This window comes from Spermophilus citellus (assembly GCF_964194105.1).
Source record: "Spermophilus citellus genome assembly, chromosome: 15".
Classification (NCBI taxonomy): domain Eukaryota; kingdom Metazoa; phylum Chordata; class Mammalia; order Rodentia; family Sciuridae; genus Spermophilus; species Spermophilus citellus.
In genome coordinates, this window is record NC_138195.1 from 76015678 (window position 1) to 76035814 (window position 20137).

The following is a 20137-nucleotide window of genomic DNA, read 5'->3' on the forward strand; positions in this document are numbered from 1 at the left end:
GAGATCTTATAATAACTGCATTTGGAAGGTTGTCTTACACACTGACACATGTTCTTATTATGGTCCCTGTTTTTTACCTGTCCTTACTGAAAGGACAAACAAGGCTTGTCATCGGAGCAAATGCCTGTTTATTGAGGAACAGCTCTGCATATTTATAGAGCCAGGGGTGGTTTGACAGTTGGCATGTGGTTCTTTTTGATTAGAGGGTAAGGATCAGGTGAGGCAGTAGGACTAGTCTGATTGGTGGGTAGGATCAGGTGAGCCAGCAGGACTAGTCTGATTGGTGGGTAAGGATCATGTGAGCCAGCAGGGCTCTGATTGGTGGGTAAGGATCATGTGAGCCAGCAGGGCTCTGATTGGTGGGCAAGGATCATGTGAGCCAGCAGGGCTCTGATTGGTGGGTAAGGATCATGTGAGCCAGCAGGGCTCTGATTGGTGGGTAAGGATCACATGAGCCAGCAGGGCTCACCACTGGATGGCTCTTCTTGGGGGATGGGGAAGTTAGTCTTTGGAGCCCGGGCGACTCCCAACATTCCCCCCATTTTGTTATTAAATGAGAATGGGCGTCGACTCATTCTGGATGCTTCCTGCTGAAATGGGGTGGTGTGGGAGAAAGAGGAGGGAAGTAAGGAGACTCCACAGGAGGGCAGAGAAGACTGGTATCAACGAAGGTTCCTTGCCACCACAGATCCATGATGACGTCAGTCCATTCGGCATAGGTCTCCACTGGAGGTACCATCAGTAGCCAGGAGTTGGTAATTCCTGAGGAGAAGCTGGTTAAAAACTTGATCAGAAATTTTACCCACCTGAGTCTGAATGAACTTTATGATAGGGGGAAGGAACAGGCACAGGGAGTTTTTATAGCCCAAATCTAATGGGGTCTCTGGGTCTGCAAGCTGCTTTGTTGGCCCAAGGAGGGTTGTGTTCAACCCTGAGCAGGGGGTTGAGTGTTCAGCCTTTAGCAGGGGCTTGGGCTTTTGGGCTTGAAGCAAACAGGTGATATAGAACCAGACAGAGGGTTTGAGAGGCCAGGTCATTCTGCAGCTAACTTTGTTTGGCATACCCTGCAGACTAGCCTGTCCTGCACTTAACATCCTCAATTCCACTCTTCATTCCTAGTCCAATCTAGCTCCCTCCCCTCTCTATTAAGGCTACTCTTCAAATTTTCTCCTACCTGGGTGTACCAGCTACCATATTTCCCCTTGAGAGCAGTCAGATCTCTCCAGGTTTTATGTGAAACACCTCAACTTTAAATACTGATACATGGAATTCTTACGAAACTGGGAGGCCCTCTGGAGCCCTGTGTAAACTTGAAGGTGGACACACTAAGTGCATGCTATCACACTTGGCATAGATGCTCCAGCTAACCACTGGTCTGAACAGCGAGTCTCAGTGGTTTTTACGTACACTCCAGCTGCCGTCAGAAGATGGTGACTTCTTCCCCTGGGAACTTAAAACTGAACTCTGACATGCATACACATACACATAGGAAAAGCAGAAACTCTATCAAAGCCTGTAACTAGCTCATGACACCAAAGCTTCTCGCTCTTCTATTGGCAAATGGGCAGGACCCAAAGAAGCACCTTGGTTTTTCAGAAGCAGGGAATGTGGATCACCATAACAGGGCAACCTCCACACAGGATGGATAAATTGAGGAAAGGAAGGATTTAGAGAGCACTTCAGACAGGGGAAGACAGAGTGACGATAGAGCAGGTGGGCTGGACCAGAGCACACCCAACGCCTCACCCAAGGAGAGCTCAGGTTGCCTCCCAGGTCAGTCATGGACTCACTGAAGGTAACTGGGTAGGGGTAGATGTAAGCAACAGGAAGAAACAACTTCACCAGGAACCCAGGCATGGGAACGCTGTTGGAGGGTCGTGATGGGAACACCAGCGTGTGCACATGCCCAAACTGTACACGCCAACTATGTGAAGGGTCCTGCACACCAGTTACACTTACAGCCATAGGGTCATAACTTATAATCCCAGGGGTACAACTTAGAATCCTCGGGGATAAAAAGTACAAATTCTGACCCAGAAGAAAATAGCTAATGGTCTAAACAGGTTTTAAGATTTAGCTAACTGACACCAGCAGAAATCTAGGTAATATATATGAAAATGAGTTTTAATACCTTTACTGGTAGCCCCTTAAAGATAAATCACAGTAGCATACACTGTGGACTGAATATTTGTGCTCCTTCCTTTCATATGCTGAAATTCTAATCCTATGTGATAGTATTTGGAGATGGGCATTTGGGAGGTAATTAGGTCATGTCAGTGGGGACCCCATGATTGATCAGTGCCTTAATAGGAAGAGATAGAGAAAGCTGGCTTTCTCTCCCTCTCTACACCATGAGAGGATACACTGAAAAGGAGGAAGCAGGGATTCACCAAATATCTGATTTTGGACTTAAGAGAGAAATGGCTATCTTTTTGAGCAAATCAGCCTATGGCATTTTTGTTCCAGTAATCCAAGCTGACTAATGGAGAATATAATCTTTGGTTAGGCTAAATATTCTGATGTGGGTACATATTCAGAAATTCTGGATTTCACCTTCACTATTTTAGAAGAGTTCATAGCAGTTTTGTTGGTTGACTGTAACTTGAATATAATATTTCCTTCATTAAAGTCAGAGATGCTGAACTTCCCTGGAATAATGTAAAGGAAAAAAAATCCAAAGTTTCTAGGAGATGGAAATATGGGATGAAACTAGTATTCAATACTTTGTGTTCATCTCTCCCCCATTTCATCCCCTAGGAGTGCTCAAAAGACAATCATCTCACTAAGGTGCTGAGATCTACATTGGTATTGTCACCACTAGCATCCTTGGTGAGCTGGTGGTAGGTTTTATTTCTGGGCTGGTTGTGAAGATGGAAGATAATTCCCTGATGTGAGAAGGAATGACAGGATCCCAGAGGAACAAAAGTCTATTGCAAGCACATAGCTGACCTAGACAAGGAGAGGACATTTACCATAATTATAACAAGTGTATACTGGAATTTATACCATTTCTAGGGGAACTTCTGAAGTTGCTTATTGATTATGATGCTTCTAGGAATAAACAAGATGGCTTGTTTAATAAATGCTACTTGATTAACATAAAACAAACAAATACCGTTAGTTCTGGTTTAATTTTTATCATAGAGAATCCCAGAGAAAATAGCTTTCATATTATAGTCAATTCACAGACTTATAGACACTTATTTAATGGGAAAGTCTCTCTCTCTCTCTCTCTCTCTCTCTCTCTCTCTCTCTCTCCAGGTGGGCCCTGCCACATTGCCACAAGTATGTATGAAAACATTTACCCAAGCCTTTCCCAAAGAGCATATAGTACTTTTATAATGAGGGAAAATCAAAATACTTGGCCCTTATCAAGGTCAATATCAGATTATATTTGATCTGACAATAATTTCTGGGGATCCATAGTGTGGCACTGTTTTGTAAATTAACTATACCCCAATGAAGTTTTTTAAAAATAATTTTTAGGTTCACATGGATGCAGTATCTTTATTTTGTTTATTTACTTTTATGTGGTGCTGAGGATTGAACCTAGTGCCTCACACATGGGAGGCAAGCACTCTACTGCTGAGCCATGCCCCAGCGGCCCCCAATGGAATTTAAATAATAAAAAATGGGATACTAGCTGAAGTTTGAATGACAGTATGCCCAGTAGTTTTATCAATACACTCTGCATATTCCCCTAGTTCCTGAGGAAGTAATTGTAGTAGACAAATTTGAAAACCACCAGAACCCACATGTGGTCTCTTGAATCCATAGATTGGACACTTTATTTTCAAAGGACAGGTCAAATGGAAGTCATTAGAACTTTCCTTCACTTAGCAGAATAATAAAACAACTATGCAACATTCCTATGAAAATTGCAAAAGTTAGTTCACACCCAAATCTTGAAATATTTGTTAGTACTGATACATATCATACCCTAATATACTAAATATTCTCCTATTTAGCCTCTGAAAAAAGGACACGGACCTTCAAGAACAATTGTGATTACCCAAAAACATAATTACCTGGCAGCTATAATTGTAGTTGCTGTTCCAGATATGATAAGGTAAATTTAGAAGTAAATCACCGTATCTCTAGGCACTTAGAATCTGGTTCTTTAGTCAGAAAACATTGTTTGTTACCCTATTCAAGTTTGCAAGATCCAGCTGTTGATGGCACTTTGATATCACCCTTCAACTCTTCTTCACAAACTTGCCTCATGGCCACAATAAATCTTTTGCCATCGCTCACAATATAGTCTACAGAAATCATGACTATCTTAATAATGTCCACTCTGTGCTGCTCACGTTGTGCCTTTTGAACCATAAGATAGGATTAGAAAATGTCAATTATATCAGTTGCTTTAGATAGATCCTTGCATGCCAGATGGTAGGAACTTGATAAAAATACAGTGGTGTACCATCATTGTGAAAACTTTCAGGATTTAGTGGTCTGAAGTATGTTGCGCTATCCTTTCTAAAGGGAAGAATGAGTTTCTTTATCATGCATTATTACTATTAAACGGGAGGCAATAGTGTTTAGTGGGCCTTTTTGGTATATTATTGGCAGTTTATACTTATTTAAGTGTGTTACTCTGACCCTTTTACTGAGAAACCCAGGAGGCTAGGGTAACATCAGCTGTGCACTATGTTCTCCTTTGTACTTGAATTTCAGCTCCTTAGTACTTGAATCTCCTTGCTCCTTAGCTACCACTATTCTAGCCCAGCAAATTCTCATCTGTGGTCCCAGGCTTGGCTCGCAAGAGTTCCTCTGAGTTTCTGAGCCAGGAGACAGGTCCTTCTCAAAGACCTGAGTTTCACCTCTCTGTAGCTACTTCTCCCAACCAGTGCTTTCAGGAATCCCAGCTCCTTCTTCGTGTTCAATCCATTCCTAGGGAGAGTAATCACAATTGTGATTGTCTACTCTGTTATTTTCTTTGTGACACTTCAAATTCATCATTTTATTTTTGTTTTCCATTCTCTAATACCTGGATAACAATGCATTCTATTAAATCCTCTTCATTAAAATGATGTTGTTCTGTCTTCTGGTTGGAACCTGACTGGCACTTAAATGGAAATATGTTTGCAAAGGATTTTACGGCCTTTCCCTACTTTACAAACTGGAATAGAGAAATATTTCCAAAGATCAGGATGGGATGTTTTGCTAGTTACATTGTTAAAAGAAACAAATACCTACTAATGATATTATATTTATCAAATTCTCTAACATCTTAGGTTATGTATATATAATCATCTCTAAATAAAAGTGGCTTAGCTAATTCATTTACATTGTATATGATGCTATGTTTTACTATAAAATCTCCTGCATTCCTAATTTTTGAAAATCTGAAGTATTCTCCAGAATATTGGCACAGCAGTGTCTCCTTTGTCCCCTTGTATCTGTGACTTCAAAAACTTTTAGCCACAAAACCAATGTTTTTATCAACAAGGTACTCCTGTAACTTCTAGGCTAGAAAACTAAAATGTGGCAGCAAATGCTTTTATTTTTATGCCTTAGATTTTCTCTTGGAAGGTCTTTGATTAAGTCAATCTCAGGATTTTCTGATCTCAGGGATTGATGATGGTGACTGGAAGTTGTTAATTTTTTAAAGAATATAATTAGTTCTGAAGGCTTTTGAATATTTCTATGATATCATGTTAGAATTACATTTGTTCAGTGCTCTCAATACTTTGACTTATAAAATATGTGAATATTCCTGTTTTCTTACTATTTCTTTCTTTCAGAAAGATCTATTTTGGCTCATGGTCTCGGAGGCTTCAGTCCATGGGTGGCCAGCTCCACTGCTTTGGGCGCAGGGTGAGTCAGAACACCCCAGTGGAAGAGCCTAGCAGAGGAACGCTGCTCAGCCCCTGGCAGTCAGAAAGCAGAGCGTGAGAGCCAGGGAAAGAAAGGGGCTGAGACAAGAAATACCTTCCCAGGGCATGCCCCCAGCAACCCACTTCCTTCATCCAGTTTCTACCTTCTACATGTTCCATGGCTTCCTGGTGAAGGGAGGATTAATCCACTGAGAGCTGATCAGTAATCCACTTAACCATCAATTGATTTATCCACTGATGAGGCTAGATGCCTGATGATTCAATCCCTTCCTATAAGCTCCACCTCTGAATATTGTTGCCCTGGGGACCAAGCCTTCAGAACATGAGTCTCTGGGGATCATTTCTTGTCCAAATGATAACACCTGGTTCTCATGATAAGAAGATGCTGCTGACCACCTCAGAGTGTAAAATTGATAGAAAGGTAAGGTTTCTCAAGATTTTTTTGCAGACTTGAGCCTCTGTACTAAGAAGACAGTTGTGCTCACTTCTCTTTTTCTCTAGCACTGGAAGTATTTGGGAGTTATTCCTAGGACAGCTACCAGAGTACTCAGGGAGTGTGGATTAGCACACTGGGGACCACTGCTTTATGGAGTCACTGTTTAAAGGAGGAGGATATATAATGATATATATAATATATAACAGTTTCCTAAAAACAAGATCAAATTCTCAGAAATGCTTTCCCTTCCTACCAGGATTGCCTTACAGGACAATGTGTATAATAAAGCATATGAACATTATTTTTATGGGAGAATTACAGAGGAATGTAGGCAGAGACAAATAATAAGTAGTCTAGAAGAATCATTTTATGTACTGTTCACACAATTTATGTTTTCATTTGGTTTCTTGAAAGCCTGTCAATGATTGAGAAATTCTTACTATTTTTACACAGTAAAGAAGGGGAAGAGGAATTTGAAGTTGAGTTGGAGTTATTTAATTAAGGGACTGTGCACCTTCTTTGACAGAAGGCACAGTACACAGAGTGAGCAATGGTAGGAAATGTTCTTCATGTCACACGATTTAGGAAAACACAGTCTGGTGGTTCAGAGATCGAATTTTGAGTCACAGAGATTAAAATCAGAATTTCAGCACAAATTATTAATAAGTTGTCCCTGTTTACCATTTTTTCTAAGCCATATTTTTTTCTGATGATTTTTAAGGCCTCGCTAACAAGATACTAGAGCAATCCCAAACTAGTCAATTCCTCTTACATAAAAACTTGCATTTATTCCAAGACCAATAACACTAATATGTTTTGCACTGACAAAAATGACCAACTCCACCTTTTGCTTTTGAGATTAAAAAAACAACTCTCTTATAATTCTGTTTTATTTAACTGACAAGTGGAGATTACGGTACTTATAAGATTTATGTGAGAATTAGCAGAATCATTTCTTCTAATTCATGATGAACAAGGTTCATCATGCCTGACTCATAGTAACAGCTCAGTAGACATCAACTATCACTATTACCACTTTTAGGGAAAAATAGGCCCCCTTTGGGGGCCTTGCTGCCTGGGGAAAGACCACTCCTCTCTGGTCTAGCTAATTTCTGGAGTCAGTAAATTACTGGTCAGTGAGCTTATTTTTCATATGCAAACCCATCAGTATGGAGTCCTCCTCCCAATCACTTCTTTTGTCTATCTCACATAGGAAGTCAATTATTTCCCCTTCCCTAACTCAAACTCATGACCAGGTTTCAGATAACTAGGGACAGACCCTATGTCCTAAGACCTACTGGAGTTATTCAAACTAACCAACTCTTATTGTTTAGATACAAGATTCTCCAAAAACCTCATTTATGAGACCATGCAAGAAAGTAATAAAGTTCAAAGGTGAGATGATTAGTTTATGTTTGCCTTAAAATAATTAGGACATTAATCTACTTGAATGGATTAGCTGGCTGGTAACTGTAGGCAGGTAGGGTGCAACTAGAGGAGGTAGGTCACTGGGAGTGTGCCTTTGGGACTTACATTTTATCCTTTTCGAGAGGAGTTCTCTATTTCCTGGTGCCATGTGCTTAGCTGTTTGTCTGTACCATTCTCTTCTGCCATGATGTTCTGCCTCACCTCAATCCTAGAGCAATGGAGCCAGCCATCTATGGACTGAGACCTCTAAAACCATGAACCTCGGCAAAAAACTTTTCTTCTTCTAAAATTGTTTTTGTCAGGTCTTTAATCACAACAGTGAAAAAACTGACTAAAACACCAACCCTAAAACACTGACCCTTCTCTGCCTTGTCTTTCCCAAAGAAATTCCAATTAAGGCTGAGCCTACTCCTCCCCTCACTCTTTTCTGCCTCCCAAATGACACTGGTGGTTCTCCCTGTGGCCTGAGAGGAATTTGGAGCTTTTCGTTTCTGGAGGAATTATGAGTAACAGTGAATTTCTTTGAATGACACTGACCTTTCTAGGTCATCACTCAGTCACCTCTTAAACCAAAATCCAGTGGGTATATTTTGAGACATCCACCTATGTCATTGAGAATTTCTAGAGTCTATTTACTCAGGGTTGGATATGTAGCCTACTTTGGGCATGGGGCCATCAGCAAGCAAGGTTTGACAAGGACACATTGTGCTTTTCCTGTTATGTTGCTCTAGACCAGCATGATAAATGGAAGCTGGTCTATTCTACTGGACAATGAGAGGCTTTGTGGAACAGAACCGAGGCATCCTTGCCACCAGGGAACACAGTGATGGATGGGGGAATGAGGTCATTTTAGACCTCATAATCTTTCAAGTGCTACCTGACTTCATTGCATATGTGAGCCCCATGGAGATCATCAGAAATACTGCCCAGTCAAACCACCAGAATTAGAAACAACAATAAATAATTAAAGAAGTAAATCATTGCTATTTTAGATAACTCAATTATCAGATGGTTTATTATACACTGAAGAGTAACTGAAGTCAGGCAGAAAGTGAAAGGGTACTGAAGGGAATAGACCTTTGTGTGCCAGGGGGAAGGGAACTGCACTGGATCATAGTTGTGTTTACATATTGACATCCTTTATATTGTGGGACATGATTTAGGGGACATAAAATTGAAGTTTAAAATGAAACCATAGTGACTTGAAGAACCAGAGACTGGAGGAAACTCAAGGAGGTTAGTATGGCACCTCATTAATGCCCCTACCATGAGGTCATACCTAATCCCTGGAACCTGTGAATGTGACATAAATGACAAAGAAGGGACTTTAAACTATTTAGGATCTTGAGTCATAGAGATTATTCTGTGTTATCAGGGTGAACCTTAAATGCAAGTAAAGGTATCTGTATAAGACAAAAATAGAAAGATATTTGATGTCGACATAGAGGAAAAGGTGAAATGAAGGTAGAACAGAAAGAGACTTGAAGATGGTGAACTTGAAGTCTAGGCTGATGCAGCCATAAGCCCAGGATTTCTGGCTGTCACCAAAAATTGGAAGAGGCAAGAAATGGATTCAGTAACATCACCCTGCCAATCCCTTGCTCTTATCACCATGAAACTGATTTTGGATTTATAAGTTCTAGAATTGTGGGGAAAATAAATTTCTGTTGTTTAAAGACACTGTGACATGGTAGGGTGTCACAACACTCAGAAGAAACAAATACAGGTTTCATTTAGCACAAATGAAATTAAAAATCTAGCAAAGAGCCACACATTTGCTGGTAAATGGATGGAGCTGGAGAATATCATTCAAAGGAAATGAGCCCCTCCCCCAAACCCAAAGGCTGAATGTTTTCTCTGATATGTGGATGCTAATTCACAATGGTTGTTGGGGGCATGCTAGGGAAGAACAGAGGTATTTTGGATTTGGCAGAGAAGGGGGATGGATGGGAAGGGTATGGGGGTAGGAAGGATAGCTGAATACTCTATGTGCATATATGACCACATGACAAGTGTGATTCTACACCATGTACAACCAGAAGAATGAGAAATTATACTCCATTTATGTATGATTTGTCAAAATGCAATTTACTGTCATGTATAAATAATTAGAAAAACAAACAAACAAACAAATAAACAAACTAAACTAAAAAAAAAAAAAAAACCCAAGGCGGGCATTAGGGTGCATGCCTGTAATAAGGCAGATCTGGATGCTGAGGCAGGAGGATCGAGTTCAAAACCAGCCTCAGCAAAAGCAAGGCAGTCCTGTCTCTAAATAAAATACAAAATAGAGTTGGGGATGTGGATCAGTGTCTGAGTGCCCTGAGTTCAATCCTCGGTACCCAAAACAAAAAACAACAACAAAACAAACAAAATATATCATACCTGAAAAATACATGAGATTATACAGATGTTAATGACCTAATTTAGCCACTTTACAATTTATACATATTTTAAAACATCATGTATGTCATAAATCTGTACAATTTAATTGTGGCATTTGCCAATAAATAGCTGGAGTTGGAGAATATCATGCTAAGTGAAATAAGCCAATCCCACAAAACCAAAGACCAAATGTTTTCTCTAATATGTGGATGCTAATTCACAATGAGGCAGGGGCACTAGGGAAAAATAGCATTACCTTAGATGAGGTAGAGGGAAGGGAAGGGGATGTGGGGCTAGGAAAGATAGTAGAAGGAAACAGACATTATTACTGTATGTATATATGTGACTACATGACTACTATGATTCTGCAACATGTACACTCAGAAAAAATGAAAAATTATATCCCATCTATGTATGATATATAAAAGTGCATAAATGCATTCTACTGTTCTGTATAACTAATTAAATTTAGAAAATCACTTCAATATAAAAAGAAGAAAGCCATAAATGGGTAAATCTTGGATATATATAAAGTTTTCTCAAGTTCTTAGCTAATCTCTGAGTTAATCAGGAGAACAACTTCAACTTCACGGAATATAGCAAAAAGTGTCATTGAAATTACTAAACAGGGAAAAATTTGCTACCCTCTAGAGGCTAGATAGAAAAACAATATTCACAGGAAACTAATAGATCCACATTTTTAAATAATTCATTAGGAATGCAAAGAAACAGGATAACTGTACAAATAGTCAAGAGAGAAATAGTTAATAGAAAACAATCCCAAAATCATTAATATCTTGGCAATAGCAGAAAAAATCTCAAGAAAGCAACAAACATAAATATATTTATAGAAAAATATGATAATGATAAATAAATACATGGAGATTAGCATCAGATGAATGAAAACAATTAAGAACCAAATGGAAACTGGGTTGGAGTGGCACATGATTGTAATTGTAATATCACCTCCTTGGGGAAGGAAGATTGCAAGTTCAAGATCAGCTTAGACAACTTAGTGATACCCTGACTCAAAAAAAAATGTCTGGGGATGAAGCATAGTGGTAGAGTGTCCTTGGGTTTAATCCTCATTTAAAAAACAATCAAAGACAGCTCATTTGTTATCCAAAAGAATAAGGCCATAAAATTATGGAATGAAACTAATGGAATGATATTAAGTGAGAAAAAACTCCAAATCCCTGCAATTTATAGTCATCAAAAGTTCCCGCAAAAATTAACATCGGACAAAGATTCTTTGCATAAAATACTTAAAGCATAATCACATGAGAGAAAAGGAATCATGCATTGGACATCATTATAGAGTCTATTAAGAAAACAATTAGGGGGTAGAGAGAGAAGAGGGGAGGGGAGGGGAGGGGAGGGGGGATAGTAGAGGATAGGAAAGGCAGCAAAATACAACAGACATGAGTATGTCAATATGTAAATCAGTGGAAATGTAACTGATGTGACTCTGCAATCTGTATACAGGGTAAAAATGGGAGTTCATAACCCACTTGAATCAAAGTGTGAAATATGATATATCAAGAACTATGTAATGTTTTGAACAACCAATAAAAAAATAAATAATAATAACAAAAAAGAAAACAATTAGATGATTCAGACCCTGAAAAATTAAGCAAATTACTTACATTGATAATATTTTTAAAATGTCTACAGATCAACAATAAGAAGGCAAACAACCCAACTAAAACATGTAGACAATTTTAATAATGTTTCACAAAAGTAGATGTCCATATTAGTCAACATTGTCTTCCATAACAAAATACCACAGAATGGGTGGCCCACACGCAGTGGCCACAGACCTGCAGGCTCCCAGTTGGCCTCCCATCCAGGCCAGCTCTCTTGACGATGGTCTATTGCTTGATGAGCCATTTCAGACCAGCTTCAGCTTGGCTAAATCATGACCTTGCCTGCTCCCTGGGGAGCTGAGACACACCTTTCCTAGGAGCTCTGAACTCCTCCCTTGGGTACCACATGATATTTCCATGTATCTTATAGCTGTACTTTCGTTCTAGTTAATAATTCTTTATATTAAACCTCTTCTGCTTAATCTCCAGATATTTTGTGTCTCAAGTGAGAATAAATGTGTTCTGGAGAAAGATGTGAGGATAAACACATGCACATAGAGCAAGGAGCACATGTGACAATGTGTTAAAAATTGAAGCATTTGCTTTTATCATATATGCATGTAATACATAAAAGTTAAATAAGAATAAAACAGTGAGCCTAGGTCTGTTGGCAGTGATGACAGCATATATGGGCTCCCCTACTCACCCTGGACAGTCTCCTCTGCCCTCAGCCTTTACATGGTCATCTCTTAACTAGCCACAAAACTCGGCCCTGCTCCTGCCTTTCCTGAACCCCTATATCTTGCTTGCTTTCTCTCCCTGCTATAAAATTCTCTTTCCCTCTGATGGTCTAATCCTTATTTTCAAAACCACATTCAAGTCCATATTATTGATACCTGTCAAGGGGCCTCCCCATTCCATAGGTCATGCTGATTTCCCACCCCTAATTTTTTTTGTACATTCTCTCATTCATGCCTTGAAATGATAATTCTAAAATATATCACAAGTAATTTTGTCTCCTTTATTCTGGAAGATCTGATGCTTTGCAATATCATGTAGCAGAATCCTCAGGTATGTGAGATTTCATGGCTCACTTCACAATTAATTGTCTTTATGGCCATCTGGGAGTTGCCTGGCCTACCTGTACCTTGGTTTGTTCTACAAAAATGGGAGCAATAATTGACTTGAACTCGAAGTGATATTAGAATATTAAAAAGTTTGAGTTTCCGGGTGATGTACATAAAGGGCTTAGAAATGACCCTTTACATAGTAAGTGCTGTGGAAATAATTGCATTTTTAAAACTGATCACAGGGCTTGGTACAGGAAAGAGTTGTCCATTATATCCTTGTTAATGGGTGGATTAATTTAAGATTAATCCACGTTTATTACACCCTTGTTGATTGGTTGATTAAGAGAATTTTTATTTTCCTCCATACGGTAAAATGTGAAAGTCCACATTACAACCCTTATATTAGCTCTTTGTAACAACTATATTACAAGGGAGTTAAAGATTTTCTTAAGAAAATAATGAAATACACTAACCAATAAAAAATCAACTAAAGCAAGCACTCCTCCTTTCCTAATGGGGCTCTCTTGAAAACACTGACAGCTGGAAAAGAAAGAAGAGATGAAAAAAGAAATCCCTCATACACCGTAACTGATACATTCCTTGTATTTTTGTCTATTTTCATACATTTTAACATGTGGAATTGATATCCTTTCAGCTAAAATCTTCCCTCGGTGAAGAGGCTTGAGTTCAGGTTTATAGTAGGCTTGGTGGCAAAGAGACCAAGAAGTATGTTTTCTCAGAGTCAAGGCCATGTGGGAGGATCCTGCCTCAAATTTAAGGATCTTGTGAAATTTGTCAACTCCATTGTAGTAGGCATGTAGGACATGCTGCACTAAGTACATTGTGGAGCCAAAATCTTTGCCTTTGTGTAACTTCACACCTAATATGTGTGGGTGAAGGTCACAGAGGACAATGCGTGGCATGATTCATAAGAAAGACACAGAAGGATGTGAGGATTCAGAGCCACCTGACGAGCAACATTCAGCAACGACTCAACAGATGTGGTACTGAGGGAAGCTGACCTTGAAGGTTGGGTAGAATTTTTAACTGAAGGAAAGGGTGAGGAAAAAACTAATGAGCTATTTGGATTTATGAATATGTTAGAGCTGGCAAACAATGAGACCCCATTCTCAGGAGACAGTGTGTTCAGTTTAATTAGGAAGACAGAAATTAAGAGTAATAGGCTCAAATATTTAATTAGAAAGCTGTGGGTACATAGAGAGTACTCATAACTAAATAATAATCCAAACATCCATCTCATAAACTCTGAGAAGGTAATTAAAAATCACAAGTAGGTAAGAGTCTTATTTATCAATGATATAATAGATAGTTCTGTCTCATGAACTAGATGTTTAGAGCTGCATTGAGGATCTTTGGCAGTATTGCCCCAGATAGTGAGCAAATGGATAATTCTTCCTTTGCAAAAGTAATGCTATTGTCTTCTGTTCAACAAATCACATGCTCAAAGATTCTGTAGAGTTGGTAGCCTTCGGCCAGCTGTCCTCTGATGACAATGAATCACATTCAATAATGGCCATCATAGTAGGAGTCTGGAGCACAGAAACCATGTAAAGCTAGTCCAGCCCATGAGGCCACCAAGCTGCCTACCAGATGGCCTCTGAGCTCCAAGTCTCCAGCTGTAGCTCAATGAAACAAGTAATGACCACTGACGTGAGCAGCATCTTTTCAAATGACTAGCAACAATGATGACTTTTTCTTCATTATTTTTTCTTTGCTATTTTTTTCTGAAGAGGTTATAACCCTGAAGATCAAAAGGCCAGTACAAGAGGTGGATCCGGCAAGAATAAATGTGGGATAAACTTGAAATGAACTCTTCTTTTAGGATTAGATATGACAGTTTATCATGATGGTTGGCACATAGAGAAAAATAAAGAAGCCAGGTGGAGTGGCACACACCTGTAACCAGTGGCTAGAGAGGCTAAGGTAGGAGGATCATGAGTTCAAAGCTAGCCTCTACAAAAGCAAGGTGCTAGGCAACTCAATGAGACCTGTCTCTAAACAAAATACAAAATAGGGCTGGGGATATAGCTCAGTGATTGAGTGCTTCTGAGTTCAATCCCTGGTACCTCCCCCCCCAAAAGAGACTGTATTCATATTAATATCCTTTACTAATATTTTCTTTGGGGCTGGGGTTGTGGCTCAGTGGTAGAATACTTGCCTAGCATGTCTAAGGCACTGGGTTCAATCCTCAGCACCACATAAAAATAAATAAAAATAAAACAAAGTTATTGTATATATCTACAACTATAAAAACAAAAATTAAAAAATATATTTCATTCTTCTGACTATGCAATTATGCAATGTATGTGTGTGTGTATAATGGAATACTACACATATATAATATATAATATATAATATATAATACTACACATATATAATAATACTACACATATATATTATATATGTGTAGTATTCCATTATATTATATATTATTATAATAGATAATATATATATAATATATATTACATATATAATTAATTAGGAAGAAAAAGGAGGAAATCCTATCATTTGTGAACATGAATGGAACTAGAATATATTATGTTAAGTGAAATGAGCCAGACATAGAAAGACAAATATTTTCTCACTCGTTTTTGAAGCTAACAAAGTTGACCCCATGGAAGTAGAGAGTAGAATAGAAGTCACTAGAGGCTAGTAAGGGAAAGGAAGAGAGAGAGCAGTGAGAAGATGAACAATGGTTCCACAACATGGTTGGGGAGTGGCATAGCCATATAGCACAATGAGACTACTGTAGTCTTCAACAATTAATTATAGATTTCAAAATAACTAGAGGAAAAAATTTGAAGGTTCTCATCACATAGAAATTACACTAATTCTCTAATAAAATTGAAAAAAGGAAATGACAGTATTTGAGGAAATAAAAATGTGAATTACCTTTTTTTGGTTTTCACACGTTTTGTTTTATAATGCATATAAATGCCATATTGTGTGTGTGTGTGTGTTTGTGTGTATCAAAAAAAAAAAAAGACAAAGGAGGAGGAGAAGGAGGAAGGAAAGAGGAAAAAAGAAAACTACTTCCACATTGGCTTTGACATCTGAGACATTCATTTTGAAATCTAAACGAACCATGTCACCCCACTGCTTTTCTTGTATGACTCATTTTGACTCATTTTTTTCCTTTTCTGGTTTGATTTTCATGTGTTTGTGCTTATTTTCATAATTTTCTGTCTTCCCAGAGACTACATAGTAATCATGTAACTAGAACTACTTTTGATAAAGTAAAACAGTAGTGAAGAGTCATTTATACCTATGGGAAAATCATATTAAGAAAAATAATTTTTATATTTCTTCAAGATAATTAAATATATAGTATAACTGCATCTAGTAAAGGACAGCTGATCACCTAGTCTGTATAGAAATGATACAATCAAAAGACCAAATGTTCTGAAAGAAATTTTTATAGGCGAGGATTATTTATCTCATTTTAGAAGAGTCTGGAAAGCAGCATGTTTTAGAATGAAAAAATAAATTTTTTTCAAATGAAAAACTAACTTTTAAGGAAAGGTTTGTTTTCCCTAACATGCTTAAAAGCATCAATTTGAGTGTTTGTATCCATAATTTACTGAACTGTGGAACAAATATGCTATATGACATCTGCCTGAGGCATTGGCTTGTAAATATTTCACAACTTCATAAATGTACCATGATTAAGTATATTTTAGTAGTCAACTGAATAAGGTTTTACTGCATCAAAATGAAGAAGGTTTCTTTTTTTGGCTTTATCTGGGCACTTTAAAAATGCATCTTAAGTTCATTTTATTTCTTATATATCAGGTCCAAAACAAAAGTTATTTTAGTGATACAAAAGAGACAGGGAAAACTATCTCAAATCCCAATACACAACTTTCTCCTTTTCACAAAGAAAAATTATGATCTTTTTCTATGTAAAAGATATGAATACATATCCTCATCTAGGGCACAGCATTTTATTTTCTGATATTCAACACATACAGAATAACAGCCCACAAGGAGACTTACATCCCAATCCCTAGACCCGTGAAAGTATGTTACTTACATAGGGGAGAGTTTGCACATATGATTCAATTAAGGATTTTGTAACGGGATGTGAAGATGGAAACCTGGATCAAAATCAGAGAGAGTTTGGAAGATAATATGCTGCTGGCTTGAAATGGAAGAAGAATAGGGGCTCCGTGGATCATAGCTCCATGGTATAATGCTTGCCTATCCTCTGCAAGGCCCTGAGTTCCATGATTACCTCCCACTCCTCTCCCACCTCTACCACCCCTCACCCCAGCAAAAAAATAAATAAGTAAATAGAGCAAAAACAGAGGAAGATACATGCTAATCAATGCCAGTAATTTTCACAAGCTGGGAAAGGCAATGAATGAATGAATGGGATTCTCTGGAGACTCCAGGAGATCCATCGCCCTGATAATACCTTGATTTTAGTTGAGTGAAACCCATTTCATACAGTGAAATAGACCATAGACCTCTAGAACTATACATAAGTTTTCTTTTTTTAAGCCACTAATTTTATGACAATTAGTGGCAGCATTAATAATAAACTAATAAGAGTATCAAATGACATATAGTTGGTACTCTGTTAATTAAACACATTAATAAGGAGTGAAAGAATTTTAATGCAAAAGCAACCTCAAACATCAATCAACCAAACATAAAACTCAACAAATGTTTCCAAGCACTTATTATAATCTTACTGTGTTTTCAGTAGTTAAACACACACACATTTAATCAGCATGTCACTTGGGATTCTGGGAACTTGGAAATATAGATGTTTGTCTTGTACCTCTAACTCCTATGTCCCATGGAAGTCTAAGTTCTAGGAAGAAATACAGCATTTAATAAGCATTAAAGCAAGTTCAGGAATTATTGTAAGACAGGAGAGAAATAATAAGGCCACAGAGTTTAGAGTGGGAGGAAAAGGAGAGAGAAATATCCCGTCTAGTTGGTATAAACCAGGAATTGGTTGTTAGAAAGAAGGCAATTTTAGACATGTAAAGGTGGACAAAGGAAATAGTCTGAGTAAATATACTTTGTTAGGAATCCATGAGATCATGAGGCTGGATGGGATCTACAAAACCCAGGATGACCTAAAAACACCAGTGTTGGAGATGGCAATGCCTTCAACTCAGCCGTGTTCAAGAAGGACCTGGAAATGTGTGTTTGGTGGACATTCAGCAGGCCATGGCACAGGAAATAAGATATTAGTAATCATTTTCAACCCCCATGGCTGCAGCTTCCTTGTGTAGCAGAGGACAAAAGGAGGCCTTGGCTTAAATAATCTCTTAGTGCGAGTCCTGAAACAGATACTTTCACATTTCTGCAACTATCTGCATAAAGGCTCATGATTAGATTGTGGAACCTAGAACGTTCATTATTCTATGGTCAGTTACACACCATTGACCTAGGCTAGCTTCAGTTTATTCCACTTTAAAATGGGAAAATAATAATCTACTTTTCATTTTTCCCACACTGTGAATGGTCAACCGGTGTGGTCAGGTTTTGCCACAAGTATTAAGGATTGCTGATAGAAACCTATAAGTTTTGGGAGGGTTTTAGAAATTTTTTTTTTAGTGTTATTATTTTACACATCAGAAAAAAACAGAACCAAAAAGTCTCTGAAGCCCAGGGACTTGAGTGACTTGTCCAAGTTCACCTGAATCTTAGAAATTGGGTCAGATCCTCCAGACCTCTTGATTTTGGACCTGGATATTTTCAGTTAATTTCCCCCAAGCCCATATTCTGAGTGTTAATGTAAACCTTTGCTCTTTCCCCTCTTACTAGGAAACAACCAACAGCAAAAACTGTACCTTGGAGTTATTCACTGAGTCACTCAGTTCAGATTTACCTCAAAGGCTGGCTGCTTTATGACTTCTGCATTCCATTCTCCAGGCACTGAAGGGAAGCCAGTCCTTCTCAGCCCCAGTGGTTCAAATCGCTGGGAGCACTCTTATTTTTATTCCTGTCAATGTCACTTTGAATGCATTGTAGCCTATATTTAGGATAATAACCAGTCTGAAGTTTATGAAACAAAAGATTGATATCAGCTTCATAAAACTCCGGAGAAAGCAATATCTTTTCTATATCTTGCTATGCCTTTAATTCTAGGAAACCTCATACTTAATGGCTATTGGAAAATCTAATTAGTAATAGTCAAGGCAAAAACACAAATAACAACTGGAAATATCCTCCAAGAGCCATATTTTCTATTAATGTTCTTAGCTTCTCTCCTGATTTAATGGCAATGAAGGATCACTTAAACTTTTTCTAGGTCACAAGGATATTTTCTCTTTTTTAAAGAGAGGAAACACTTCCAAGTATATGGCTTACATTTTAGCACGTTGTTTAAAAGTCACCTGGCTTGTTCATGCATTGGACCCTTGGAGAGCTAAAATGGGCAGCCACACCTAACTCATTCCTCAAAACCAGGGGTTATGAGAAAGATGTAATTTTTATGAAATATGATCTTCTGGAAAGTAAGTCAGTCCCAAAACTTACTAAGATTCTGCCCTACTTCATCTATTTATTTTTGCTCAGAAAGCATGGAGATTTGGTATTTAAAGACAAACCACCTCCCCTGTGACTTAGTACCACAATCAAATTTGGCTGCTTCTCTCAATTCTCTATTTAACAAACACAATATGTTAATCAAGATGAACAGGTCCTCAATTTTCACACTCACTTCCATTTTCTTTAAGAAAAAAAAATATTGAGAACCTATTGTATGTGAAGTCCAAGTTTAGGCTTTTGAGTTGGGAAAAGATACCATTTCATTTATCTTGGTTAAATTACGGTCCAGATCAACAAAAAGGTTATTGATGGCCTACTGTCACCCAGATGATCCAGGCCATGCAACAATGAAGGAGTATATAATTCTTGGCCTGTGCCCTTGCAGTGTTCACATATAGCTGGTTAAGGATTTGACAAGGTCAATGTTGTGATGGCCACATGCAGAGATGGGTTATAAGGTAGACTAACAAGAGATGGTTTTCTGGAGGAAATAGTCATTAATTGACTCTTTAAAAAGATAGGATTGAAATATCTATAAAAGACACACATATATACACACACATACACATGTGGAGAGAGATAGAGAGAGAGAATGAACAGAGATGGAAACTTGAACAGCTTGGAGGGGTGGAGAAAAGAGTTTGGTGGTGCTTGATGGAGGGCAAAACTTCACTCACAGACCAACTCTTCTCTCAAGTGTCTTCCAACCTTCAATCCTGATTTCCCCATATGCTATTCCTCACCCTCTAATGTTTATTAAAATACTTGATTAAGATATTACCTACTCCAAGAAACATTTTCTGAGGTTCAAAGTAAAAACCTAGTAATCTTTCTGTTGTGAATTAAATGTCTCTAACTAGA